Raw genomic sequence first — 27,679 nt, 5'->3', positions numbered from 1 at the left:
TGTGGTGCATGACTGTCAACGATTAGATAAACCTCTCAATGGCTCTCATCATACTGTCAGTAGTTGCATTCGGTGGCTGCCTTTATAAAACAATTCATCAGAAAACACTTGGAAAATCAAGATTTGAATGTTTACTGTTTCAAACACAGAAACTTAATCAAACAGTGCTTGTTTTAAGTTAAGGGGACAATAATATGACACCAGACTTCCCCATTCAGGTGCCAAAATGGTGAACTGCTGTGGATTGGTAACTGTCAAGAATAAACCATGTACTGTTTGAAAGCAGAAATGATTGTTTACTTCCATGTCTGCATGGATTTTCATTCTCCCAGGCATGAGCTCTCATCAGTATCTTGTTTATCCTCTCTCCATCCATCGCTCCCTCTCGCAGTGCCTCTGAAGAGTATTGCTGTGGAGGTTAGTGTCCAGGGGCATGTAGCCACTGTGAGCTCCACGCTGCAGTATGAGAACCAGGAGGAGAGCCCTCTGGAGGCCATCTTTGTTTTCCCTCTGCCAGGAGAGGCTGCTGTCTGCAGGTTCAGCGCCAAGATAGGACAGACTGAGGTGGTGGCTGAGGTTTAGGAGAAACAGAAGGTGAGGGGAGATGACAAGTCAACAACGAAACAAATGCCACTGTCAACATTTTTTAAGAAATTTCTGACATCCACAAAAGTATCATTAACAGCAGAATTCGGGTTAATTTCATGTTAATACCAATCAATAACATGTTTGTACAAATGTTCTTGTCAGGGCCGGCATTATGGGCCCACCCGACCATAACTCCCTTCCTGTCCAAAGAAAAAACACGTCAATCTCAAATCACATTTCCATCCACAGTTTTTATGCGAGTAAAGTCATTCATATCTTATTGATAAAAATCACGACAGCTGTGATGGAAAAAGGTAGTTTCGGCACAATTTTATAAATGCCGACAGATCCTTCGTTCATGGTGGGATCTTTTTGCATCTGTAAAAAACATTTGTGGGCAGAACTGAAAAAGCATGTGCGAACAAGGAGGCCTACAAACCTGACTCAGTTACTCCAGCTCTGTTAGGAGGAATGGGCCAATTCACTTATTGTGGGAAGCTTGTGGAAGGCTACCTGAAACGTTTGACCCAAGTTAAACAATATAAAGGCAATGCTACCAAATACTAATTGAGTGTATGTAAACTTCTGACCCACTGGGAATGTGAAGAAAGAAAAAAAAGCTGAAATAAATCATTCTCTCCACTATTATTCTGACATTTCACATTCTAAAAAAAAGCTGTGAACCAAACTGACCTAAATCAGGGGATTTTTACTAGGATTAAATGTCAGGAATTAAATGTATTTGGCTGAGGTGTAAGTCATCTTCCGACTTCAACAGTATCTCTCTATTATATCAGGGAATAGGTTGAAAAAGATTTCCAAAATGTAAATCACTTGGAGTGGATTTTACATTGTTTTTACAGTCTTTTATGTCCAACAATCAAAACAGGAAATGTTTTTGCTCAGAAAACTTGGGGGGAACCCTGACTTACAGGGCTTCAAGAAAGAGTATTATAGCTTTACCAGCACTCTGCTCTCATATCACTATTAGACTTTCACCCTGTAAAACTGGTTCCCCACCCAACGCTTGGTCAAAGGCCACTCTCTGTCAAATCTAAAGCAGGGTTATTGACACCGACCGTACCGATCACTTGTCGCAGGCAATTTGCTGATATTGTTCATTACGATAAGTTGCTTATACTAAAGAAATGTGAAGTTTGAAATGAAATAACTTTTCTGATATGGTAATAGGACAATTGATGGCTACAATCATCAAACTAATAATAGTAGTTTAAAGGATAATTTAATGTTAATGTCATAATCTTACTAATGGTATAAACTTTCTATTTATCGCATCAATTCAGGCAATTTATTGCGATATGTTTTTTTGTCCATATTACCCAGCGCTAGTCAAACCCCATTGACCTGACTAGTGTCAGTCAGACAGCACCCTCCCCTGGATGTATGCTACTGTACTATACTGTGTCTCAGGCTGATGATGCATCCCTGTGTTCCTCTGTCCCCCTCTCAGGCGCGGGAGCAGTATGATGATTTGTTGAGCTCGGGCCAGCAGGCCTTCCTATTGGAGGAGAGTGATGAGAGCCCGGATGTGTTCAAGCTGAGTGTAGGTAGTCTGCCTCCAGGGAAGAAGGCCTCTGTCAGCCTGGACTATGTGACAGAGCTGGCTGTACAGGCTGACGATGGCCTGAGGCTCTGCCTTCCAGCTGTGCTCAACCCCCGCTATCAACCCCAGGGTAAGAACATGGACCCCTGTATGGAGAGACACAAACCACTAATACATCATAGTGCAGAATAAAACCTTGTGGGCAGCAGTGTGACTAGGAACCGGCAGCTGGTCTCATAGGGTGGTGGTCTTCAGTCCTGCTCTTGGAGACCCACAGGGAGTGGTGCAGGCTTTAGTTCCAGTCCAGCTCAAACACATCTGATTGAATTAATCAAGGTCTTGGTGAGTAGTTGAGTTGAAAGGTAGAAGTGCTGGGCCAGAACAAAAACATGCTAATTTGTGGGTCTCTCTCTCCTCTCTATCCTTCTTTCTTCTCTCTCTGTCTCTCTCCCTCCTCCTCCCTCCCTGACCCCATCTCTCTCTAAGGGTCAGACAATGGCAGTGGTGTCAGTGCCCTGGTGTCCTCGGTGCCTGCTGGTTCTGTGCCTTACCGTCTGTCCCTCAGTGCCCATGCGTCGTCCCCTCATCCCATCTGTAGACTAGAGTCCAACTGTCCCTAGGACCCACTCAACTACCTCAACACAGAGAAAACCCAAACCACGGTACTGTGTGTGTGGGTGTGTGTGTGTGTGTGTGTGTGTGTGTGTGTGTGTGTGTGTGTGTGTGTGTGTGTGTGTGTGTGTGTGTGTGTGTGTGTGTGTGTGTGTGTGTGTGTGTGTGTGTGTGTGTGTGTGTGTGTGTGTGTGTGTTTCTTTAAATACAGTGCCTTTGGAAAGTATTCAGACCCCTTCCCGTTCTCCACATATTGTTACGTTATAACCTTATTCTAAAATGTATATAAAAAAGTTTTCTTCTCATCAATTTACACACAATACCCCATAATGACAAATCAAAAATTGGTTTTTAGAATTTTTTGCAAATGTATTTAAAATACAAAACAGAAATACCTGTCTTGCAAATTCTTACACAGGGACACTCAAAGTCAATCTTACGTGAATAATTGTTTATCATCAGCACGGTAAATACTGACCAGCATCAACCAAAGTTAGCAACAGTCTGATGGAGGCGCAGTATCCAACATGGGTAAGTTAACTTTTAGCTCAATGCATGATGTGGGGACTTTGGAATGGGGGAAAATGTCATGGTTTGTCTGTTCTAACTTGCTAATAGCTTGTCAATAATGTAAACTGAAGCGTTCAGTGTTACCTACTGTGGTAAAAACACTACACGTTGTTTTGCAGCTGTATGCGCTGTGTCTGCAGACTCTATTCTCCCATTGCACACGATAACACCTTATGTAGTTTAGTCACCCAACCAACATATTTTGTTCATTCAAAATCTGTCAGACGTCGACTTGGTTGTAAAAGTGTTTCAACAGGAGAAACACTATAGACTCCTATACAAGACTGTATTTATGTCAATTGTTGGGCTCATTGCAATCACTAACACTGTCTTCTTAAGACTGATTTGTATTTATGTAAATTGTACATGGGGTCATTGCATATACTCAAATGCAACACAGAAGTGTGTGTGTGTGTGTGTGTGTGTGTGTGTGTGTGTGTGTGTGTGTGTGTGTGTGTGTGTGTGTGTGTGTGTGTGTGTGTGTGTGTGTGTGTGTGTGTGTGTGTGTATGTATGTGAATAATTATAATGTAACAACACCAATAATAATAATACATTTGCTATTCTCTTGTTTACAGAGTGAGTGTGCAGCAGGCAAACCCAGTGCTGCTACTGGTCCCTCCTCATCTACAGTTGTGATACAGACACTCCAGTAAGCATTTAAAGGCTGCTTATGTGCCCACATCAAAACATGCTCAAGACCTCACTGCAGTCCTTTCATATTAAGTTGCAAATGACATGTTGCCATTTCAAGTTGTTGAGAGGCCTGGCTTTCTGAGGCTGATGAAGGTTGCCGTGCCTCACTACAAAGTGCCATCACCAACATTATTTTCCAAGACTGAAATCCCAAACGTGTACAACCAGATTAAAGCTGATGTTGGAACATTTGATTTGCTTACGTTAATGTTATTATTTTAATGTTCATGCACACAAAAATACATAGTGCTGCTAATTTAATTTGTTGTTTGTTGGTTTTCAGTATAAAACTTGGTGAAATAATTTCAGTGTGTGTATCAGTACTTTTTGATAATTACAAGTACATTTGAACAATACTGCGATTATACTGATAACAGTGATAATTTTGGTTCCTATAATGGTGATATTACATTTTCATATCATTTCATCTCTAATCAGCATGCTGAAGAGGTTCCAACCAAGTCAATGCACCTACACATGTTGTCCAGGAGCTCAAACGGGGCAGTCCCTTTTAGTTGCCTTATATACTGGTTACAGACACGTTACATAGGCATAGTTCATAGGGTTGGTTAGAGCATGTGTCTGGCACCGTCTCCTATCGTACCTTAAAGAACATACAGCACCAGTAAAAAGTTGGGACACACCTACCCATTGTCACGCCCTGGTCTAAGTATTTTGTGTTTTCTTCATTTATTTGGTCAGGCCAGGGTGTGGCATGGGTTTTTGTATGTGGTGTGTTTTGTCTTGGGGTTTTTTCACATGTATTGGGATGGTAGCTTAGTGGGGTGTTCTAGGTGTATCTATGGCTGTCTGAAGTGGTTCTCAATCAGAGGCAGGTGTTGATCGTTGTCTCTGATTGGGAACCATATTTAGGCAGCCATATTCTTTTAGTGTTTCGTGGGTGATTGTCCTTATGTCCCTGTTCTGTGTTAATTTACACCAGTATAGGCTGTTTCGGTTTTCGTTATGTTTGTTGTTTTTGTAATTGATTCGTGTTTACTTTTGTTTATTAAACATGGATCGTAATCTACACGCCGCATTTTGGTCCGACTCTCCTTTGCACAAAGAAAACCGTAACATCCATTCAAGGGTTTTTCTTAATTTTTTCAATTTTCTACATTGTAGAATAATAGTGAAGAGATCAAAACTATGAAATAACACATATGGAATCATGTCGTAACCAAAAAAGTGTTAAACAAATCAAAATATATTTTATATTTGAGATTCTTCTAAGTGGCCACCCTCTGCCTTGATGACAACTTTGCACACCCTTGGCATTCTCTCAACCAGCTTCACATGGAATGCTTTTCCAACACTCTTGAAGGAGTTGCCACATATGCTGAGCACTTGTTGGCTGCTTTTCCTTCACTGGTTCATTGTCCTGTCGAAAAACAAATGATAGTACAAACCAGATGTGACACCACCTGGATTCGGTCTTATGTAGCAAAATTTGAAATGGTGTTTTTTTACGTTGGATTAAAATAGAGACTCAGAGCTACAAAATGGTATATCATACACTGCATTTGAGGAACAATTCTGCATTGAAAGTTGATCAAATTGTAAAGTCACTTTTGAGAAAATGGCCTTTGAATGTTTTGTGCTCTTCTTTGTCTACACCCATTCAGTATTGTTCACACCCTCTTAATCTCGTTTCGCTCTAGGAGCATTCAGAGCGCACACATTTAATTTGTTTACCTATGGATAACATGAAAACAGCCTAACCAGCTCTGCTGGCAACAATTTAATTGCGCTTTTTTTGCAGAAGTTTACTTACACAGGCCATATTCAATGGGTGTTGTACACACGTCATATAATGTTAGCTAACGAGCCAGCCAGTAAAGCACCCCCACACCATCACACCTCCTCCATGCTTCACGGTGGGAACCACACATGCGGAGATCATCCATTTACCTACTCTGCGTCTCACAAAGACACGGCGGTTGGAACCAAAAATCTCACATTTGGAATCATCAGACCAAAGGACAGATTTCCACCGGTCTAATGTCCATTGCTCTTGTTTCTTGGCCCAAGAAAGTCTCTTCTTATTATTGGTGTCCTTTAGTAGTCGTTTCTTAGCAGCAATTCGACAATTCGACCTCCTCTCAACAGTTGATATTGAGATGTGTCTGTTACTTGAACTCTGTGAAGAATTTATTCTAATGAACTTATCCTCTGCAGCAGAGGTAACTCTGGGTCTTCCTTTCCTGTGGCGGTCCTCACGAGAGCTAGTTTCATCATAGTGCTTGATGGTTTTTGCAACTGCACTTGAAGAAACTTTCAAAGTTGTTGACATTTTCTGGAATGACTGACCTTCATGTCTTAAAGTATTGATGGACTGTCCTTTCTCTTTGCTTATTTGAGCTGTTCTTGCCATAATACGGACTTGGTCTTTTACCAAATAGGGCTATCTTCTGTATACCACCCCTACCTTGTCACAACACAACTGATTGGCTCAAACTCATTAAGGAAATAAATTGCACAAATTAACTATTAACAAGGCACACCTGTTAATTGAAATGCATTCTAGGTGACTACCTCGTGAAGCTGGTTGAGAGCCAAGAGTGTGCAAAGCTGTCATCAAAGTAAGAATAATCTAAAATGTAAAATATATTTTTTTGGGTTACTACATGATTCCATAGTTTTGATGTCTTCACTATTATTCTACAATGTAGAAAATAGTCTAAAATAAAGGAAAACCCTGGAATGAGTAGGTGTGTCCAAACGTTTGACTGGTACTGTATGTATGAATGTCTGTGTACAGTATGTCTGTGTGTGTGCACTCTCACTAGCACCATGAACCATCAGAATCCTTCATAGTTGTTAAATTCCCTCTGACTGCTCTGTCTTCATGTGAATGTTGTTCTAACTGCAGGTCAGTCTGGCTGCAGGTCATCAGTTTGACCGGGACGTTGAGCTGTTGTTGTATTACCAAGACACCCATCAGCCTACTGCTATAGTAGAGGCAGCACAGACTTCTGCCAAGCAAGGTGAGGGGGGGTGGGTGCACTCTGTTGTAGATGTGTTGATATGAGATCAATGAGTAGTCTAGTCTACTACCTTAATCCATGTTTACATAGAGCAACATGGTGAGACAGAAGATACAGTGGATGTAGAGATGGAGAAAGAGGAGAAAGGCTGTTGGACACTTCTGTTTTCTCTCTCTGTCTTTCTCTCTCTCTGTCTCTCTCTCTCTCTCTGTCTGTCTTTCTCTCCATTCACTCCATCTTTCTCTCCATTCACTCCATCTTTCTCTCCATTCACTCCATCTTTCTCTCCATTCATTCCGTCTTTCTCTCCATTCACTCCGTCTTTCTCTCCATTCACTCCGTCTGTCTCATCTCTGTTGTGGAAATTTCCTCTATTTACCAAATCATCAATTCCCCCACTGATATCCACAGAGGTCAATACTGTTCAGCACATCCATTAATGATCTTCCTTTATTCTGTACAGTCTCTGAAATGCCAATGTATGCAGATGATACAGTGATAAATTCATGCAAATAACAAACTACACAAGAACCTCACTACTATAATGATTCAGATGACAAAATTGTTCAGAGACTCATGTTTACATCTCAATAAAATAAAACACAGTCTGCATGTTCCTCAAAAACAACCACTTATGGAAAAAGCCCCTGGTGGTATCTTATTTTAAGTGCCAAGGCATCATACTTGATTCCAACCTTTCTTTTAAAAAGCAAATAATAAAGGAATTCAAATACAAAATTCAACCTAGCTTCAACCAGCCTTTAAAAGATATCTACAGCCAGCCCTGCCTCCCTGACCAGCCCAGACAGGTAGCTAACACAGCCGACTCATACGCCTTAATCATTCCTTATAGACACACATACATACACACACACACACACACACACACACACTGTAATTCACACCGTTTCCTCCTGAAGCACCTCAAACTCCTCTCCACTTTCTATGACTACAATCACTACAACGGTTTGTTTAGCTACAGAGTTACACCCAACCAATGGCATGTTTAGTTACAGAGTTATACCCAACCAATGGCATGTTTAGTTACAGAGTTACACCCAACCAATGGCATGTTTAGTTACAGAGTTACATCCAAACAAACAGTATCTTTTAAGTGTGTGGTATTTATATTACCATGCATTTCTTACTGGTACATCAAATAGACTTATGTTTTTGGTTACTGAGGAAACATTCTCTGTATACTTCAAGGTTGCATGTACCTTATTTAACATTAACACATGATGAACATACCCCCTCTGTCGTCCTCAGCTCTTCTTGTTCACTGACGGTGAGGTGGGGAACACCAAGGAAGTCCTGGATCTGGTGAAGGCAAATGCCAGCTCTCACAGGTGGGCCCACAATCACTGTTTCCCCTATCATTACCTAGTTGGAGCAGGGCTCCCACCCATAACAATCACTGTTTCTCCTATCATTACCTAGTTGGAGCAGGGCTCCCACCCATAACAATCATTGTTTCCCCTATCATTACCTTGTTGGAGCAAGGCTTCCACCCACAACAATCACTGTTTCCCCTATCATCACCTAGTTGGAGCAGGGCTTCCACCCACAACAATCACTGTTTCCCCTATCATTACCTAGTTGGAGCAGGGCTTCCACCCACAACAATCACTGTTTCTCCTATCATTACCTAGTTGGAGCAGGGCTTCCACCCACAACAATCACTGTTTCCCCTATCATTACCTAGTTGGAGCAGGGCTTCCACCCACAACAATCACTGTTTCTCCTATCATTACCTAGTTGGAGCAGGGTTCCCACCCATAACAATCACTGTTTCTCTGGGCAGTACTATAACTGGGCAGTACTCTAAGTGTGATAGAACCAGGGATTGACCATATATCCAGACAGTACTCTTAAGTGTGATATGACCAGTGATTGAATCACCTGATTCAGAGTGCTAGATGTTACATACGCTGAACATTTTATTGTAACAGCAATTCCCTTACCCATCTTAAAAACAATATTATCTATGTGTTCTGACCATGATAAAGCTGCTCCAACATGACGCCTAGTAGTTTTTTTTTCACTTGCTCTACATGTATTCTATTGATCGAAAAATTCAATTGGGGATCATCAGCAAGCATATATCTTGAACCAAATACAATACATTTAGTTTTAGAAATGTTCAACACCAATTTGTTCATATCAACCCACTCAGACAACATTCTTAGTTCACTGCTCAGTACATCTGTTAGCTCATTACATTCTGATGCTGCACTATATATTGCAGAGTCATCAGCATACATGGCCACTCTTGCTTTGGTCATTACTGAAGAAAAATCATTAGTAAAGATAGAGTAGAGCAGTGGGCCTGGGCAGCTTCCTTGAGGAACACCACAATGTATATCTTAACTATTTGAAAAGCTACCATTTAAAGAACACTTTTTGCCTTCTCCTGGATAGATAGCTTTCCATCCAGGATAGAGCTGCATCCTTAAAACCATAACATTTGAGTTTTCCTAGTAACAGTTCATGCACTGAAATCCAGCAACACTGCACCAACTAACTTCCTATCATCCATACTCTTTAACCAATCATCTGTCATTTGTGCTAAGGGCGTACTTGTAGAATGCCCTTCTTTGTATGGAAACCCGATATCAGACCATTACATGAGAAATAATCCTTGATTTGTACAGATACTATTTTTTCCAAGCAATTTGGTGTCTAGATTATCTGTACCAGGCGACTCATCCGAAAGAGACAACAACATCCTTTCTACCTCTTTCCTTTTTACTTGATGAAATTTGAACCTGCATTGCCTCTCCTTCATGATACAATCTTTTATAAGGGTACATGACATGGATCCATCAGTTGGAATCATAGCATTCCTCAACTTGTCCACTTTGCCTGCAAAATATGAATTGAAATAGTTTGCGATGTCATGTGGTTTTGTAATAAATATACCCTCTGATTCAACAAAAGAGGCAGACATGTTTGAATTCCTACCCATAATAGTGTTCAACGTTCTCCACAGCTTTTCCCCATCACTCTTTACTTCATCAATGTTGTGCTGATAGAATCCCTTCTTCTTTCCTTTGTTTAGCTTGGTCATAATATTTCTTAATTTACAATACCTTTGCTTATCAAACAAAGTACCTGAAGCATCTGCTACTTTTTTAGCATCATAACGTTGAATCATTACATTTCTCAGCTCATCATCAATCCATAGGGCACCATTTGACCTCACAGTGCATTTTCTTAAAGGGGCGTGCTTATCAGCTATACTCATAAATAATCTTAATGACATTTCAGGATCATCCTTACTACACACTTCTAACCATTACGCATTCTTAATTTCATCCACAAATGGGTTCTGATTGTACCCTTTGTAGGACCTGCGGTAGATCATTTTAGGGCCAGCCTTTGGTATTTTAGTTTTCCTAGTGAGTGCAACCAAGTTATGATCACTGCAACCTAGTGCCACTGATACAGCTTTAGAACAATGTTCAGCCATATTAGTAAAAATGTGATCGATACAAGTTGATGACATAATACCAGACCTATTAGTGAACGTTCTGGTTGGTAATGTCATAACTTGGGTCAGGTTACATACATTGGCAACATAAATAACTTTCTTTCTCTTTGGACAGATTGTATTCAAAAAATAGATATTCATATCTCCCCAAAAATATATTTCCCTATTTTCATCAGATACTGACAAGGGAATTATATGCTTAAAGGTAATGATTAAAGAATCCCACCCTGAAACGTAACAATTAGTGATTATTAGTTTATGTAGCATGTATAATGAATGATTAAAGTACTAAACGTAAGTCCAATAAGGTTTGGTAGAGAAGTGTGTGTGTGTGTGTGTGTGTGTGTGTGTGTGTGTGTGTGTGTGTGTGTGTGTGTGTGTGTGTGTGTGTGTGTGTGTGTGTGTGTGTGTGTGTGTGTGTGTGTGTGTGTGTGTCTAAGAAAATACCGGGAACAATTCAACTGTCATTGACCCGACCTGGCTAGAACTCTGCGAAACTTATAATAGGACAGGGAGTCCTTTTCAAGGTTCCTCTAATCTCGGGGGAATGGAACTGACAGCGTTGGGTAGTGATAAACAGTGGTGAGAACACTGGGGAAGGATGCAACTCACCTACTGTTCGTGGGTATGTATGTGCGTAGGATATCTACTGTTTGTGTGGAGGTATGTGCGTAGGCAGGGAGCAAGTTATAAAATGGATGTCTTTGTATTATAGACTTCAGAACGATCTCTGAATAAACTGTACGGACCTCAAATCAAAGTTTACTTGTCACGTGCGCCGAATACAACCTTACAGTGAAATGTTTACTTTACAGGCTCTAACCAATGGTGCGAAAAAAGGTGTGTGTGTGTGTGTGTGTAGGTCAGTAAAGAAATAAAACAACAGTAAAAAGACATTTGAAAAAAGAGTAGCAAGGCTATATACAGACACCTGTTAGTAAGGCTTATTGAGGTAGTATGTACATGTAGGTATCGTTAAAGTGACTATGCATATATGGTGAGCAGAGAGTAGCAGAAGCGTAAAAAGAGGAGTTGGCGGGTGGTGGGACACAATGCAGATAGCCCGGTTAGCCAATGTGCGGGAGCACTGGTTGGTCGGGCCAATTTAGGTAATATGTACATGAATGTATAGTTAAAGTGACTATGTACCGTGGGGCAAAAAAGTATTTAGTCAGCCACCAATTGTGCAAGTTCTCACACTTAAAAAGATGAGAGAGGCCTGTAATTTTCATGATCCCAAACACACTGCCCGGGCAATGAAGGAGTGGCTTCGTAAGAAGCATTTCAAGGTCCTGGAGTGGCCTAGCCAGTCTGCAGATCTCAATCCCATAGATAATCTTTGGAGGGAGTTGAAAGTCCGTGTTGTCCAGCAACAGCCCCAAAACATCACTGCTCTAGAGGAGATCTGCATGGAGGAATGGGCCAAAATACCAGCAACAGTGTGTGAAAACCTTGTGAAGACTTACAGAAAACATTTGACCTCTGTCATTGCCAACAAAGGGTATATAACAGTATTGAGATATACTTTTGTTATTGACCAAATACTTATTTTCCACCATCATTTGCAAATAAATTCATAAAAAAATCCTACAATGTGATTTTCTGGATTGTTTTTCCTCATTTAGTCTGTCATAGTTGAAGTGTACCTATGATGAAAAATTACAGGCCTCTCATCTTTTTAAGTGGGAGAACTTGCACAATTGGTGGATGACTAAATACTTTTTTGCCCCACTGTATATAAGATAAACAGAGAGTAGCAGCAGCGTAAAAGAGGGGTTGGGGGGAGCACACAATGCAAATAGTCCGGGTAACCATTTGGTTACCTGTTCAGGAGTCTTGGGGGTAAAAACTTTTGAGAAGCCTTTTTGTCCTAGACATGGCACTCCGGTTGACAATTTTTAGGGCCTTCCTCTGACACCGCCTGGTAACTCCATGGGAGGGAGGGTGAACAATCAGTTTGTCATACCTCAGATATGCTATGTCACCTTGTTCTCTTGCAGCTTTCATGGCTGGTATTAGTTCCTTTCTTCTTTGACGGACTGCACCTGAAAAATCTTCATTGATGAAGACGAAGGACCCTTTAATAAGGCGTTTGGCTTTTTCATGGACTGCAAGCCTATCCTTGAATCTGAGGAATTTCACTACAATTGGCCTGGGTCTGGTTCCATTCTCACCACTAGTGACCCCTGGTTTCCCAGACCGGTGAGCACGTTCCAGCTCTACCTATTGATCCAGTTGTAGCTCCTCATAAAACAGCTTTCGAACTTTGTCCTCTGATTCAGCCCATGTCACACTTTGGCTCTCGTGGATACCATGTATTACAAGATTATTTCTCCTTGATTGTCCATCCAGGTAATCGACCTCCCCAGACATGTTCTGGAGGCCCTCCCTGACTGTGGTGATTTCATTCCGCATAGAGGAACAGTTGCTGGAAAGTGTATCCTGTGTGGTCTTCAATACATACACATCCTTCTGTGAACTGACGGCTTGTTTTAATGTCTTGTACATCTTTAGTTAGGTTGTCCAGCCATTTGTTGGTAGACTCTATGATCATTTGTATAAAGTTATTTTCCTGCTGAAGTATCGTTTCCTTGGAGAAGACTTTTTGCATCTCCAAGAGTTCACTTACCTGCCCAGCAGAGATGTAAACCTCGTCTTTTTTTCGGAGGCATGATAATAATGATAATAGGACGAGCCCTCTATTCACTCTGTGAAATGAGAGGAGCCAGCAGCAGGAAACTCAGTTGTCCTAAAACCGAGACAAATTGAAGTGGCCCTAGCCATAAGGGCTAAACACTTAGCGTGCTTGGTATCCAGCAATAGTAGCCCAGGTTGCCTAACTTGATAGCTAGCAGCTAGGCTAGTTGCTTTGCCAATGTATTACCACCTTGTTTGAGCAAGGATCCCTGGACATATATCAGCGGTCCCAGAGATAACACTAACTGCGTCCCAGGATCCAGATATGAATAGGAAAACTACAGTAAAATTTTATTAGCTAACAAGGTAGTTTGTTGTTAAAGTAAAACAAACTGAGTCTCTTGTCTTGTACTGCGCGAGATGGCGGTGGGGTTACGCCAATCTAAGATATGCAACATTATTCAAGTTGTATTATTTAAAGTGGCACTGTTTAAAGTGAGGGCAGATAGTTTGCCCCCGGTGATGCGTTGTGCAGACCGCACCAACCTCTGGAGAGCCTTGCGGTTGAGGGCGGTGCAGTTGCTGTACCAGGCTGTGAAACAGCCCATCAGGATGCTCTCGAATGTGCATCTGTAAAGGTTTGTCAGGGTTTTGGGTGACAGGTCAAATTTCTTCAGCCTCCTGATGTTGAAGAGGCGCTGTTGCGCCTTCTTCACCACACTGTCTGTGTGGGTGGACCATTTCATTTTGTCTGTGATATGTACGCCCAAGTACTTAAAACTTTCCACCTTCTCCACTGGTGTCCCTTCGATGTGGAGAGGGGGGTGCTCCCTCTGCTATTTCATGAAGTCCACAATCATCTCCTTTGTTTTGTTGACGTTGAGTGAGAGGTTGTTTTCCTGACACCACACTCCGAGTGCCCTCACCTCCTCCCTGTAGGCTGTCTCGTTGTTGTTGGTGATCAAGCCCTCTACTGTTATGTTGTCTGCAAACTTAATGATTGAGTTGGAGGTATGCATGGCCATGTAGTCGTGGGTGAACAGGGAGTACAGGAGAGGGCTGAGCACACACCCTTGTGGGGCCCCAGTGTTGAGGGTCAGCGAAGTGGAGATCTTGTTTCCTACCTTCACCACCTGGGGGCGGCCCATCAGAAAGTCCAGGACCCAGTTGCACAGGGAGGGTTTAAGACCCCGGGCCTCCAGCTTGATGATGAGCTTGGAGGGTACTATGGTGTTGAATGCTGAGCTGTAGTCAATGAACAGCATTCTTACATAGGTATTATTTTTGTCCAGATGGGATAGGGCAGTGTGCAGTGTGATGGCGATTGCTTCATCTGTGGACCTGTTGGGGTGGTATGCAAATTGAAGTGGATCTAGGGTGGCTGGTAAAGTGGAGGTGATATGATCCTTGATTAGCCTCTCAAAGAACTTTATGATAACAGAAGTGAGTGCTATGAGGCGGTAGTCATTTAGCTCAGTTATCTTTGCCTTCTTGGGTACAGGAACAATGGTAGCCATCTTGAAGCATGTGGAAACAACAGACTGGGATAGGGAGCGATTAAATATGTCTGTAAACACACCAGCCAGCTGGTCTGCGCATGCTCTGAGGAAGCGGCAAAGGATGCCGTCTGGGCCAGCAGCTTTGCGAGGGTTAACATGTTTAACTCATGTCAGACACTGAGAAGGAGAGGGGGGGGGCGCAGTCTTTGTTAGCGATCCGCGACGGTGGCACTGTATTATCCTCAAAGCGGGCAAAGATGGTGGTTAGTTTGTCTGGAAGCGTGACGTCAGTGTCTGTGACATGGCTGTTTTTGTTTACATCGTCTGTGATTACCTGTAGACCCTGCCACATATGTCTCGTGTCTGAGCCGTTGAATTGCGACTCCATCTTGTCCCTGTACCGGCATTTTGCTTGTTTGATTGCCTTGCAGAGCGAATAACTACACTTTTTATATTCAGACATATTGCCAGGCCTCTTTCCAAGGTTAAATGCAGTGGATCTCGGTTTCAGTTTTATGAGAATGCCACCATCCATCCCGGTTTGTGGTTAGGGTAGGTTTTAATGGTCACAGTGAGTACGACGTATCCAATACACTTATTTATAAACACACTCACCGACTCAGCGTATAGGTCAATATTGTCCTCTGAGGCTGATCGGAACATATTCCAGTCCATGTGATCAAAACAATCTTGGAGAGTGGCTTCCGATTGGTCAGGCCAGCAATGAATGGATCTCGTCACTGGTACATCCTGTTTGAGTTTCTGCCTATAAGCCGGGACAAGAAAGATGGCGTCGTGGTCGGATTTGCCAAAGGGAGGGCTTTGTATGCATTGCGGAAGTTAGAGTAGCAGTGGTCGAGAGTATTAGCCCTACGTGTCATACAATCAATTAGCTGATCAAATTTAGGTAGCATTGTTCTCAAATTTGCTTTGTTAAAATCCCCAGCTACAATAAATGCAACCTCCGGATATATAGTTTCCAGTTTACATAGAGTCGAGTGAAGTTCCTTGAGGGCCGTCTTGGTGTTTGCTTGAGGGGGGGGGGGGAGATGTACACAGCTGCGACTAATAACTGAGGTATATTCTCTTGGTAGGTAGAATTCTAGGTAGGGTGAGCAGAAGGACTTGAGTTCCTGTATGTTGTTATGATTACACCAAGAGTTGTTAATCATAAAGCATACACCCCCACCCCTTACTCTTCACAGAGAGGTGTTTATCTCTGTCGGCGCGATGCATGGAGAAGCCAGGTGGCTGAACCGATTCCGACAACATATCCCGAGAGAGAGCCATGTTTCCGTGAAACAGTGAATGTTAAAATCTCAGATATCTCTCTGGAAGGCAACCCTCGCTCGAATTTCGTCTACCTTGTTGACTGGACATTGGCGAGTAGTATACTTGGGAGTGTAGAGCGATGTGCCCGTTTTCGAAGCCTGACCAGAAGACCTCCATCTGCCCCTTCTGCGTCAATGTTGTTTTCGGTCAGCTTGCTGGGATTAAATCCATTGTCCTGGGTGGTGGTCCGAAGAGAGGATCTGCTTGGGGAAAGTCGTATTCCTGGTCGCAATGTTGGTAAATTGACGTTGCTCTTATATCCAATAGTTCTTCCCGGCTGTATGTAATACGATTTAAGATTTAGTGGTGTAACAATGTAAGAAATAATACATAGGGAAAAAAATATTGGCGCCATTTTATGAATCTAACTTTTGCTTAGTAACATTGGACATTTAACCCCATCTAGAGGTGCTAGACAGGAAAACATATATGTACTACAGTTTCTATGTCGCTCCCGCCCTATAGGGCGCACTGGTGAGTCTATTTGGCCTCATTCTCAGTCTGAGCTCTATTGCAGTTTGCCACGTAATCTCCCGAGTTCAGACCACATGCCGCGTTCACTTGCTAGTCAGAACTAGGAAACTTCAGACTTGCTAACTGGTTGTAGTTGCTGTATACACGTGTCGCGTTTCAGCACTTATAGCAAGTCGGAAATGTCCGAGTTTCCTAGTCCCGACTAGTAAGTGAACGCGACAATAGACATAGGTACAAGGGGGCAGTCTGCGGAGTGAGTAGCAGAGCAACAGAAGCTTGGTGAAACTGGACGTGGTTACACGGGCAAACCAGAAGCGCATAACGTTACAAATTCAAGGTGGATGTTATTTTCCTTTCTTTTGTGAAAAGAAAACATTGAAACGTGGATATTGTTAATTGAAGTAGGTAAGTAAAAGTAACTTGAAGTAACGCTACTTGGCTAGCAACCTCGTTATATTTTCGACTGGGAGAGTTGGCGCAAGTATGAACCAACGTCAATAACGTTATGGCTCGCTACAGGGTTCCAGCTAGCTAACATTAGGGAATGAGCTAATGAGACACCGTTAGGCTACTCGAAACCATGTTTTCGGCGTTGAAGTTCTTAACGTAGTTATTTGCTATATTAGGCTAATGATGTGAAATATACGCTGATAATAAATTATTACATTGTCGGTCACATGTAGAGGAGTTGTTGAACTACGAGGAAGGTAAGGGGGAAAACTATCAACCAGAATTACGTGAAATTACACTTTTAAAAATGGTTTAATTCCTGTCGAGAACCAAAGACTAGGCGAACTAGCGAAATATTTACGGTCTACATGAACATAAGTGGTAACTAAGTGGCTTCATATTAGCAACATGCTGTGCACATTATCTACCGTGTGGACAACCGCTGTAAATGAAGCTTTATAATCTAGCTGAACACCAGGTGGTTTGGTATCCTACCTGTTTCCACATACTTTATGGTCATGTAGTGTATGTGTCACGCATACATACTGCTCGTCGAACATCTCACTCCAGAATCATGGGCATTCATATGGAGTTGCCCCTCTCTTGCTACTTTAATTAACGGCCTCCTCTCTTCAGGGAAATGCATTTCACTAGATGTTGAGACATTGCTCCGGTGACTTGCTTCCATTCAGCCACAAGAGCATTAGTGAGGTCCGGCACTGATGTTGGATGATTAGGCCTGACTCGCAGTCAGCGTTCCAAAGGTGTTCATTGGAGTTGAGATCAGGGCTCTGTGCATGCCAGTCAAGTTCTTCCACACTGATCTCGACAAACCATTTCTGTGTGGACCTTGCTTTTAACACTTGGGCATTGTCATGCTGAAACGGGAAAGGGCTTGGTTCAAACATATTTTGCCACTTCAGTCAATCAGTCCATTTTTGAATTTGTGATAAAACTTTGTCAAGGAATTGTCAATAATTTGTCAAGGAATGCAGCTTGTTTATCCTATCAGTTGGTTACATTTTTCTAGGTGTTTCTGTAGGCCTAACAAAGTTTGTCCGAACTCAGCATGCGCGTGTGGAAGGAGCTGTCGTAAAGCAAGGGTATTTAGGGCGAAGAACTGTTTGATACTTTGCTTGGTTTATTTTTTTTATTATGCCTTGCGAATAGAACGCTAGACTCGAAGCAAATATTGTCTTCAAGAGAACTTAGACCAAATAGTTACAGTATTTTAAAAAATATATCAGAAAATACCATGGTTGTGTTCAATAGGGGCACACTGAAAATGAAGGTTATTTTTGTCCAACCAAACCTCCCTGTTTCATTATTTAGTTAGCCTACCACTGTTTTATTCACTTTGAAAATGTTTTCTTTCTGAACATGACCTAGGTTAACTAAGTCAATGCTGTCATGTGAAGGACTGTGTGGAGAGGCTCTCCTACTGTAGTCAATCTGAAAGCAGTAGTCCACTACTGTACATCTGAATGTGTGGAACTACTGCTGACTGGTCCAGACTCTCCCCGTCTGCAGCAACCTCCAAGAATGTTTCAGGCACTATGACACTGAATGTAGCATCGAAGAGATGTCTGAAGTGACCATTTTCTTTTTTTTGTACGTTAAGTAACAAGGTGCAGCATTTCTGCTGCCCTGTGTCTGGTTGCCATAGCGACGGGTGTCATTTCTCTTCTGAAATCTTGCGGTGAAAGCGTTGCCATTACACCTCGATCACATTATTGCATTTTGGTACACCAGAATTACATGAATTTCCAATGAAATGCTGCGTTTGCCTTGCAGCATTGCATTGCCCCGGGAGTTGCAGTGCCTTCGGTGTGGCACATATGTTGGATTTATCGAACGAATGCATCAAAATGTATGTGTAGATGACTTGACAGAAATGGTAGCAGAAGGTAAATGTTGACCTTTTTGTTGCACACATCCAGATGATGCTGTGTACTATTTTGTGCAATGACTCTGTCGGCGTGAACAAAGTTAGACGTGCGGGGCACAGGAGGATGAACTGTATAACAGTCAGTTAGTAGCATTTTTAGGAGGGGTAATTTTTTTAATCACTTTTGTGGATTTGGCTAAAAGTATAATATAGATATGTAGTTCTCTTGTCTCACTTAAGTCAGTCAGACTTAACCCAAGATGGCAATAAATTAATCAAAATACACATACGTAGCCTGATTAGTTAAGTATAGTAACCACCCCACTATTCTTAGTTCATAGTGTGATTGACACTGTCTGATAGAAAACATGTTCATTAATGCATGTTCTCCTCCTACTCATAGGTGTGTGGTGTTGGCAAGCAAGTGGACCTCCACCCGACTGCACCTCCAGAACTGTAGAGGCAGTCACTGCACCTGCAGGATTTGTCTGATAGATTTGGCTGAGCCTAGCTGAGTGCTGCAGTGTGTCCACCCAGGGAGGGAACCACCATGAGGCAGCTGAAGGGGAAGCCCAAGAAGGAGACGTCCAGGGACAAGAAGGAACGTAAGGCGGCCATGCAGGAGGCCCGGTCGCAGGTGGCCACAGTGGTTCTACCCACGTTGGCTGTGGTGGTGCTGCTCATCGTAGTCTTTGTCTACGTGGCCTCCATGCCCAGAGCCATAGAGTAGTGACCAGTTCCACACCCCTCACCTTGGCCCTAGCCCCTCAATTTTAGTATGTATGTGGGTTTTTAATAGGTATAAGCAGTGTCAGGGTTCTCCAACGCTGTTTCTGGAGAGCTTCCGTCCTGTAGGTCTTCACTCCGACCCTGTTCCTGGAGCGCTTCCATCCTGTAGGTCTTCACTCCGAACCTGTTCCTGGAGACCCTAAACATACAGGATGGTAGTTCTCCAGGAACCGTGTTGGAGAGCCCTGAGCAGTATAGTTGTAATTCCACCATAGGAGCAATATCTAATAGTTCTGGGCCAAGGGGAAGGGTAGGGACCGGCTCTAAGATGACTGGGCCCCAATGGGGATGCATGCCCCTGCCCTGCCACCATGGACTGGGTCCCAATTTACCCAGAGACTTGCTGCACCCAAAGGATGACCCCAAACCACCGCTCCCCCTGACTGCCAGCTTAACATGCATATAGACATTTTCTGGTCACTCATCCCATCCTCACCCCATTCCACCTTTTCGCTCTCATCCCTCTTTCTCTCATATTGATCTGTCTGTGTGGTCCTCAGGGACCTGCCATTTGTCTTAATTGATGTGTCCTCCAAAGTGCAGTTTTGCCTCGAGAGAATTGAGCTGCAAAACAATCAGATTTAATGAGGTATTACGGTAGTGGCTTCATAGGTGCCTTTTGATGGCTGAAGATGTGTGGCAACTAAGGCAGCCATGTTGGCTCAAGGGTGGAACTTATGTCCATTACATCAGTGTTTGCCAACCCTGGTCTTCGAGTACCTCCAACAGTACACCTTTTTATTGAAACCCTGGACAAACACACCTGACTCAACTGATCATCAAGCCTCAATCAGCTGAATGAGGTCGGTTGCTGTTGGGGGTACTGGAGGACCAGGGTTGGGAAACACTGCATTACATGTCTATCAATTGCTCTGTAACAACGGTAGGATTTATTTTTGTTCTGGTGCTGTCTTAGTTTCAATTTCCTGTTTACAAAAGGACTTTTAGTGCATAGCTTGCCAAGTTTGACCTGGGGATGTTTTAATCAGGTGACAGGTTGAGGAAGTGTGACTAAATTAATCTACTGGCATTGTTGAGCAATGTGTTTTAAGATTAAAGTCACATGACAAAGGCCAGCAGTCCAAGCTATGTCTGTAGAATGTATACATCCACAAATGTGGTTTTGTTTTTTTTAAAGAAAAAGAAATGTATTTTAACATGCCAGCAATTGGTCCTGTCTGTTCGAATAGTTGAATGCAACTCAGGATTTTGTCCTGATTGAATGTGGTGTTTGTACTGGACAGATTGTGAATATGTCACAGGAGAACATGACACTGTATTCCATGTACAATCCCAGCGCTACACACTTTGTAATTTTTTTAAGCTACTGACAACTTTGACTTTTGAGTTGCTCAGTATGACATCTGTGCAGATGAGGAAAATATGTGCCTTATGTTTGACAATGAGCCGTTTCAGTTAATAAAGAACTGAAAGACTTGTTTGTTCTCGTCCCCTCAAACTCTATTCTAGACCTCGATGCCAGATCCACTGCTTTTTTTTCTCCCCCCCCCCACACTGTTCCCCTCTACTCTGGGACTGCTTTAGGCCTGGGACACCAGGTGGGTGCAACTAATTTGGGTAAAACAGAAAACCAGCTGGCTCTGGACCTTGTAGGGTAAGAGTTGAATACCCTTGCTCTAGTCTATTTGCTGGCATTGTGTACCTTTACCCCATGTGCAGTAATGCAGATAGAGCAGTAGTCACCTGGTATCCTCTAGGAACACTGAAGAGCACAGAGTCCCTACTGTCCCCTAAGTGTACTGTATTTCCCTGTTGCTCAAGGTCTTTACATTGAGAGACTGGTGCTATGGATGTGTCCTTCAGTGAGGTACAAGAGATTGTACATTTGAGTCTGAAAGACAAGTCTGAAGCTATCCTTAATATGTTGGGATTGAACTTGATAGTATCTGTGACTTAACATGGAATAGACCTAGCCTATTTTATACATAACAGAGGAGTTATATCTGATTTTGTTATCCAGCAGTAATTGACTGCATAGGGCTCATGTAAAACAGCCTCAGGAAAATCCTTTGAAAATACGACCCATTCCGTATCATTAGACATGCTAAATTGGCCTCCTGTCACAATCTATCAATTGGATTTGACTCTGCCCTGTAATCTGAGGGTAGGCAAGGATGATAAGGGAAAGAACATGATCTAAGAATGTGCTCCTTAAAAAGCTTAAAGCTGCATAAGACAGCACATTAAATCTGAGACTGGTGAATCCTCTGTGTAGATTGGTGTTTTTTAATGAGCAGCTGTCTCCTTAAATGTTAGAGCATCGAAAAGGTTATTAAACCTGAGACCCCAACAAATATTGCTTTTCATTATGTGCTTTTCATTTATCTGAATGTACAGCCCTTTTATATTTAGCCTCAGAGGTTTACCATTTTATTGTTAGGAAAACCAGGGATACAAGTAGGACAACAATTTGACATAAACAGTTATATTCGTTAGTTAATTTTGTTACTTATGTCAGAGAAAGCAAAAACCTGTTTTGAAAATGATTTTCTATGAATGTTGTACGTACAGAAATTGCTCAGTGGTAAATTAATATCCAACTAGTCAGTGACCACGAGTTTATTACAGCAACTATGATCCCATTACACTATTATAGACATGTCCTTGGATTTCCTATGATCTATGTAGTTGAACACCTAACGACACTTGAGCATCAAAGACATGTTCGTGAGAGTCAGCTTTTCATAGATTTTCGATAACTCTACGGACGTTTTTGTAAAAAAGGCTCGGGGGGGGGGGGCATCAGGATCCGCATTTGTCTCACAAACAGCGCTCTAGCCAGGCCCCCGTTAATCACACTGACAAAGCCGGTGCGGAAGAAATGGATGAATCCAATGGTACAACCCAGAAGTATGTAGCTCAAACACACAATGTTTAAAAGGGGTTAGAAGTACAAATCACGCCGGCGTTGCAGTGGGAAATATAGAAGGTTAAGCTGAGACACTCCAGCACCTCGCACCATACCCCTTCTTCCTTTTATCTATCCACGATGCGGCAAAAATACACAGCAGACCATTACCTTGGAGAAGAGCTGTAGTCTAACAAGATGTCTGTTTGAATTAATCCAGCCTCTTCCCTATGCTGAAGTCTCGTTTCTCTTCCTGGTGTCTCATTAAAAGTTGGAGACAGATGGTGCAATGCAAGTCAAGCATGGCTGACTTCGTATATCGACCTCTATCTCTGTGCCATATCTCTCTATCCCAATACCTGCTGGGGTTAGAAGTGTAGTGGTTTGGGATTAAAAACTTGACCTCAGAGACAAACATTGAGAATGGAAGTCATTCAGAACACTGAAATGTTCAAACCATTACATGGAAATGCGCATTATTTTCCTTGTCTTCTAGGTCAACTGATCCCCTTGAACAGGATATGGTCTAAACACCGTCTCTGTCAAGGACTCAAGAACAGCAGTTTATTAGTAAACATTCATAATCACCCTCCTTTCTCCCCATCTCTAGGCCAATTCTAGACCTAGCACATGGACACTGATGAGTAGTCATTGAAAATGCTGGATAGAGGGGTTCAGTGAAGGTGGAGTGAAATGTGGGTCAGTGTGTCAGAGGAGACTAGATAGTTGTTCAGATACACCCCAACTCTGTCAGCGCAGGAAGAGGGAACAGGTATGACCTCTCATTATTGTGCCAGTTTGATGAGTCTCAGGCACCAGAATTTGTTATTGTAAGCAAGCAAACAGTTACGGGCTTTACCAACCCTGCTCATGTTTTTATATGCCACACTTACATGAAACTCTTTCCCACTACGTTCAGCTTCCCAGGAACAGCGCCCAGTCAGACCATCTCTACGCAGCACCTGTGGACACTCATCAAATCTCTTTGTGATATAGATTCTGATGTTGCACAGAATTTCTATCTTCAAAGATGGAAGGCAGGCTGGAGGATGTGAAATCATGTGGCTTTTGACGAGATGGGCTATATCTTTTGTCAGATTTGAATTTTGGAGCAGGTTAGGAGAACTAACGCAGCAGGTTAGGAGAATTAGGTACATTTAGGGAAAAGGGTTAGCTGAAATGCAACAACAAAAGCTGAATACCCTTTAGCCATGACCGAATAGGTGGGGCATTCTTCTACTTCTATGGTATTATGGTGCTACATAAACATACTGTAATGACCTGGCTAGAGCATAGATGATCAAATGTCCAGACAGAGGATTGTGTATTTGAATTCCCGGTTTATTAACCAAACTCAACACAGGCTTCTGTTTGGCCATAACCCACGCCAAATAAACCAAGGAAAACAGTACCAAACAACAGTGATCCATCTCTTAAGACCAGACGTAAAATGGGAGAACAAAGGGTAAATGTGGTCTTAAACGCGCGGTGCTTAATTCTATCAAATATGTGTCACGTTGCAAATAGACACTCACCAGACAGTGAGAATGAGGGGCCTACAGTCGTGAAAAACAAAGGAAACCAAATAAATAAAGTTGTGATGGAAACTAAGAAATCCCTAGATTTGTTTAGTCGGAGTGAGGGTTTTGAGGAAGTCACGAGGAGTGTCATAGATGCGTTGGGTGAGGGGTCGGTGAGAGTCACAAGCTGGTCTTATTCAGATTTGTGGTGTCCTCTGAACAGAAGAGGTGTGCATTATGCCTCCAAAAAGATTTTTGAATGGAATGATTTGTGCACGGATTTCCTGAAGCATGGCGCCTATCAAGGGGGGTTATCTATGGGGTTTCACATGAAATGGATGCAGATGATTTACCTGAGGAAGTAGGTGAAGTGATTGGTGCACATTGCCTGACCCACTTCGTCCATATCAACGTTTGTTTTTGTCTAAATCTCTCCCTTTTCATGTAAAGCTAGGATTTTTGCACAAGCCCCTCCAGTGTTAATACAGGCAAAAGATTTGGGCATGTATCAAGTGTATGCAGATGGGAAGAATATGATATGCAGCTGACGTTATATGCTGCAACTGTGGTGGCGAACATGCGCCGAGTCCCTGGATTGCCATGTTAGGGTGAAGGAGACAGAGGTTGCGATAATAAGGACTGCAGTTTGTTTCCTATCTGTGAGTGTTGAGAAGAGTGGAGACTGCACAAGTGAAGTGGAGACTGCACCAGTGAAGAGGAGACTGCACAAGTGAAGGTTTTTCAACAATCAATGGATCCTGATATATAACATGTGAAAAAGTGGACTTTGTATAATTTATTACTATGGTCATGAACTGCACTGCACAAACGAAGAAGAAATCAGAGAAAATGTGCAAGAAATCCTGTCAAAGAATGTTTCTGTCATCACAGGCCCCTGCTTCTGCACAGGGATGGGACTTGTTTTGGAATATGACTGGAGTGGGGTGCTTTTTTGTGTGTCTATTTTAGTATTTTTTATGATGTTTTTCCCCCTTTCCTAGAATGGTTATTTTTTCTATAGTTTACCACTGTGCAGCAGGTGGCGGCATGCACCTCTAATTCTTGTTTGCAATCCGCTATTATACAGAAGAAAACAATGATTCTTATTGACCTCCATACAAAAATGATTTACTTTGTGGACTTATTTTCGTGAGCTCGGTGCATTTTTTGACTGAGGTCAGAGCCGAGGCTATGGACATTGTCCATGAGGACAGCATTATGAGTATGGTCGACATACGGAAGAAGATGGGGACCGCAAAGCGTACAAAAAAGCACTAAATAAGGCATGGTCCTATTGTGCAGATGGTAAGGTCCATGAGAGTGAGGGGGAATTACCTAAGTGGCAAGTGTGCTGGAAATCCCAGAGTCTTGTCCCGATGGTTATGATAAAGATGATTTTGGCCCAGTGGGAGTAAGATTCTTGGAGAAAGTGCATCCTTGCCTTTTGGCTGATTCATATGTGGTATCACGTTGGGTGGGAAAGAAGTTGGGGACTGTTAAATCGGTAACCCAAAGTAGACTCGTGATGTTTTTTTGTTTTTTTTCTTCTGCCAAGAGGGAGCTGGTGCTCTATGCCACACAACTCAGGTCAATATCTGTTTCTTGCATTGCTCTTAGGACCAAGGCACCATTGAAAGGAGTGTTTTTTCAGGGAGTGTTAAGTGTGGATCAGTTGTTCAAGATTCACGTTCAAGATTCCCAGTGTTTGTGACGCCCGTCGTTTGGTGCGACGCAGACCCGGTGGCGAGTGGGTGAATCAAAGGAGATACTGTCTGTCCTTTTGAGTTTGTAATCAGTCTTTACCTGACAAAGTCATGTTAGGATATACAGTATCAGTTATCCTGTTAGAGTTTTTGTGCTGAACCCACTGCTGTGTTTCAGGTGGCACATTTATGATCATGTTGCAGCAGTGTGTAGGAGGGAGATTCCAAGATGTGAGAAGTGTGCAGGACGGCATGGGACAGAGGAATGTGTTGTTTTGGTGGAACAAGTTGTGTGTGTCAACTGTAGGGGTGCCCATGTTGCTGGGGATCGGAATTGTCCTGTGTGAGGGAGGCAGGTCGAGGTGACAAGGGTCAGAGTTGTGTTAGAGGTGTCGCTACAGATCCGGGATAGATCTTGGGCTGTGTCGCAGACAGCCGCAACCAGGAGACTCATGAGGCGGTGCCCAGCGTTGTAGCGACTCATGTGGCAGGCCAGGCGCATCCTCCGACACATTGGTGTGGTTGACTTCCGGGTTAAGCGAGCAGTGTGTCAAGAAGCAGTGCGGCTTGGCAGGGTCGTGTTTCGGCGGACACATGGCTCTCGACCTTTGCCTCTCCAGAGTCCGTACTGACTTGCCTAGTTAAATAAAGATAAAATAAAATTTAAATACAAACCAACTGGCTCCAGGTCATCTAGAAGTCTTTGCTAGGTAAAGCCCCGCCTTATCTCAGCTCACTGGTCACCATAGCAACACTCCGCAGCCGCATGCGCTCCAGCAGGTATATTTCATTGGTCATCCCCAAAGCCAACACTTACTTTGGCCACCTTTCCTTACAGTTCTCTGCTGTCAATGACAGGAACGAATTGCAAAAATCACTGAAACTCGAGTCTTATATCTCCCTTTCTAACTTTAAGCATCAGCTGTCAGAGCAGCTTACTGATCATTGGACCTGTACACAGCCAATCTGTAAATAGCACACCCGACTACCTCATCCCCATATTATTACTTACCCTCTTGCTCTTTTGCACCCCAGTATCTCTACTTGCACATCATCATCTGCACATCTATCACTCCAGTATTAATGCTAAATTCTAATTATTTCGCCTCTATGGCCTATTTATTGCCAACCTCCCTACTCTTCTACATTTGCACACATTGTACATAGATTTTTCTATTTTTCTTTTCTATTGTGTTATTGACTGTACGTTTGTTTATGTGTAACTGTTGTTTTGTCGCACTGCTTTGCTTTATCTTGGCCAGGTCGCAGTTGTAAATGGGAACTTGTTCTCAACTGGCCTACCTGGTGAAATAACAAAATAAAAAGTGTGGATGAAATGGAGAAGAAGTTGGTGTAGCAACAGCTGTGCTGAAACAATATGTCAAATCGAATGTTATTTGTCACATGCGCCCAATAGAACAGGTGTAGACCTTACCATGAAATGCTTATTTACAAGCCCTTAATTAAACAACAACACAGTTCAAGGACTAGATTTAAGAAAATATTTACAAAATAAACTACATACATTTTTAAAAATAACAAGTAACACAATAAAATAACTATAACGAGGCCATATACGCGGGGTACCTGTACTGAGTCAATGTGCGGGGGTTAGTTGTGGTAATTTGTACATGTAGGTAGGGGTAAAGTGACTATGCATAGATAATAAACAGCGAGTAGCAGCAGTCTAAAATTAAAGGGTGGTGTGGGGGGTGTCAATGGTCTGGGTGACCATTTGATTAATTGTTCAGCAGTCTTATGGCTTGGAGGTAGAAGCTGTTAAGGAGCCTTTTGGACCTAGACTTGGTGTTCTGGTACTGTTTGCTGTGCTGTAGCAGAGAGAAGAGTCTATGACTTGGGTGACTGGTTTAGATTTTTTGGGGGGCCTTCCTCTGACACTGCCTAGTATATACAGTAGGTCCTGGATTGCAGGAAGCTTGGCCCCAGTGATGTACTGGGCTGTACACACTACCCTCTGTAGCGTCATACCGGGCGGTGATGCAACCGGT

General features: G+C 42.7%; 1 long non-coding RNA gene across 1 annotated transcript; it reads left to right on the top strand.

Annotated features, from left to right (window-relative positions):
- The first annotated feature begins 2,063 nt into the window (after window positions 1–2,063).
- Window positions 2,064–7,006, top strand: LOC135546638 (uncharacterized). Its single transcript, XR_010456603.1, has 5 exons — window positions 2,064–2,282; window positions 2,639–2,814; window positions 3,227–3,295; window positions 3,912–3,985; window positions 6,902–7,006. It is a non-coding gene; the product is annotated as an uncharacterized LOC135546638 (long non-coding RNA).
- Window positions 7,007–27,679: the final 20,673 nt, after the last annotated feature.

The sequence above is a fragment of the Oncorhynchus masou genome, chromosome 9 (assembly GCF_036934945.1).
Source record: "Oncorhynchus masou masou isolate Uvic2021 chromosome 9, UVic_Omas_1.1, whole genome shotgun sequence".
Classification (NCBI taxonomy): domain Eukaryota; kingdom Metazoa; phylum Chordata; class Actinopteri; order Salmoniformes; family Salmonidae; genus Oncorhynchus; species Oncorhynchus masou.
Note: the sequence above shows the minus strand (reverse complement) of the source record. Positions and strands in the feature narration are given on the sequence as shown.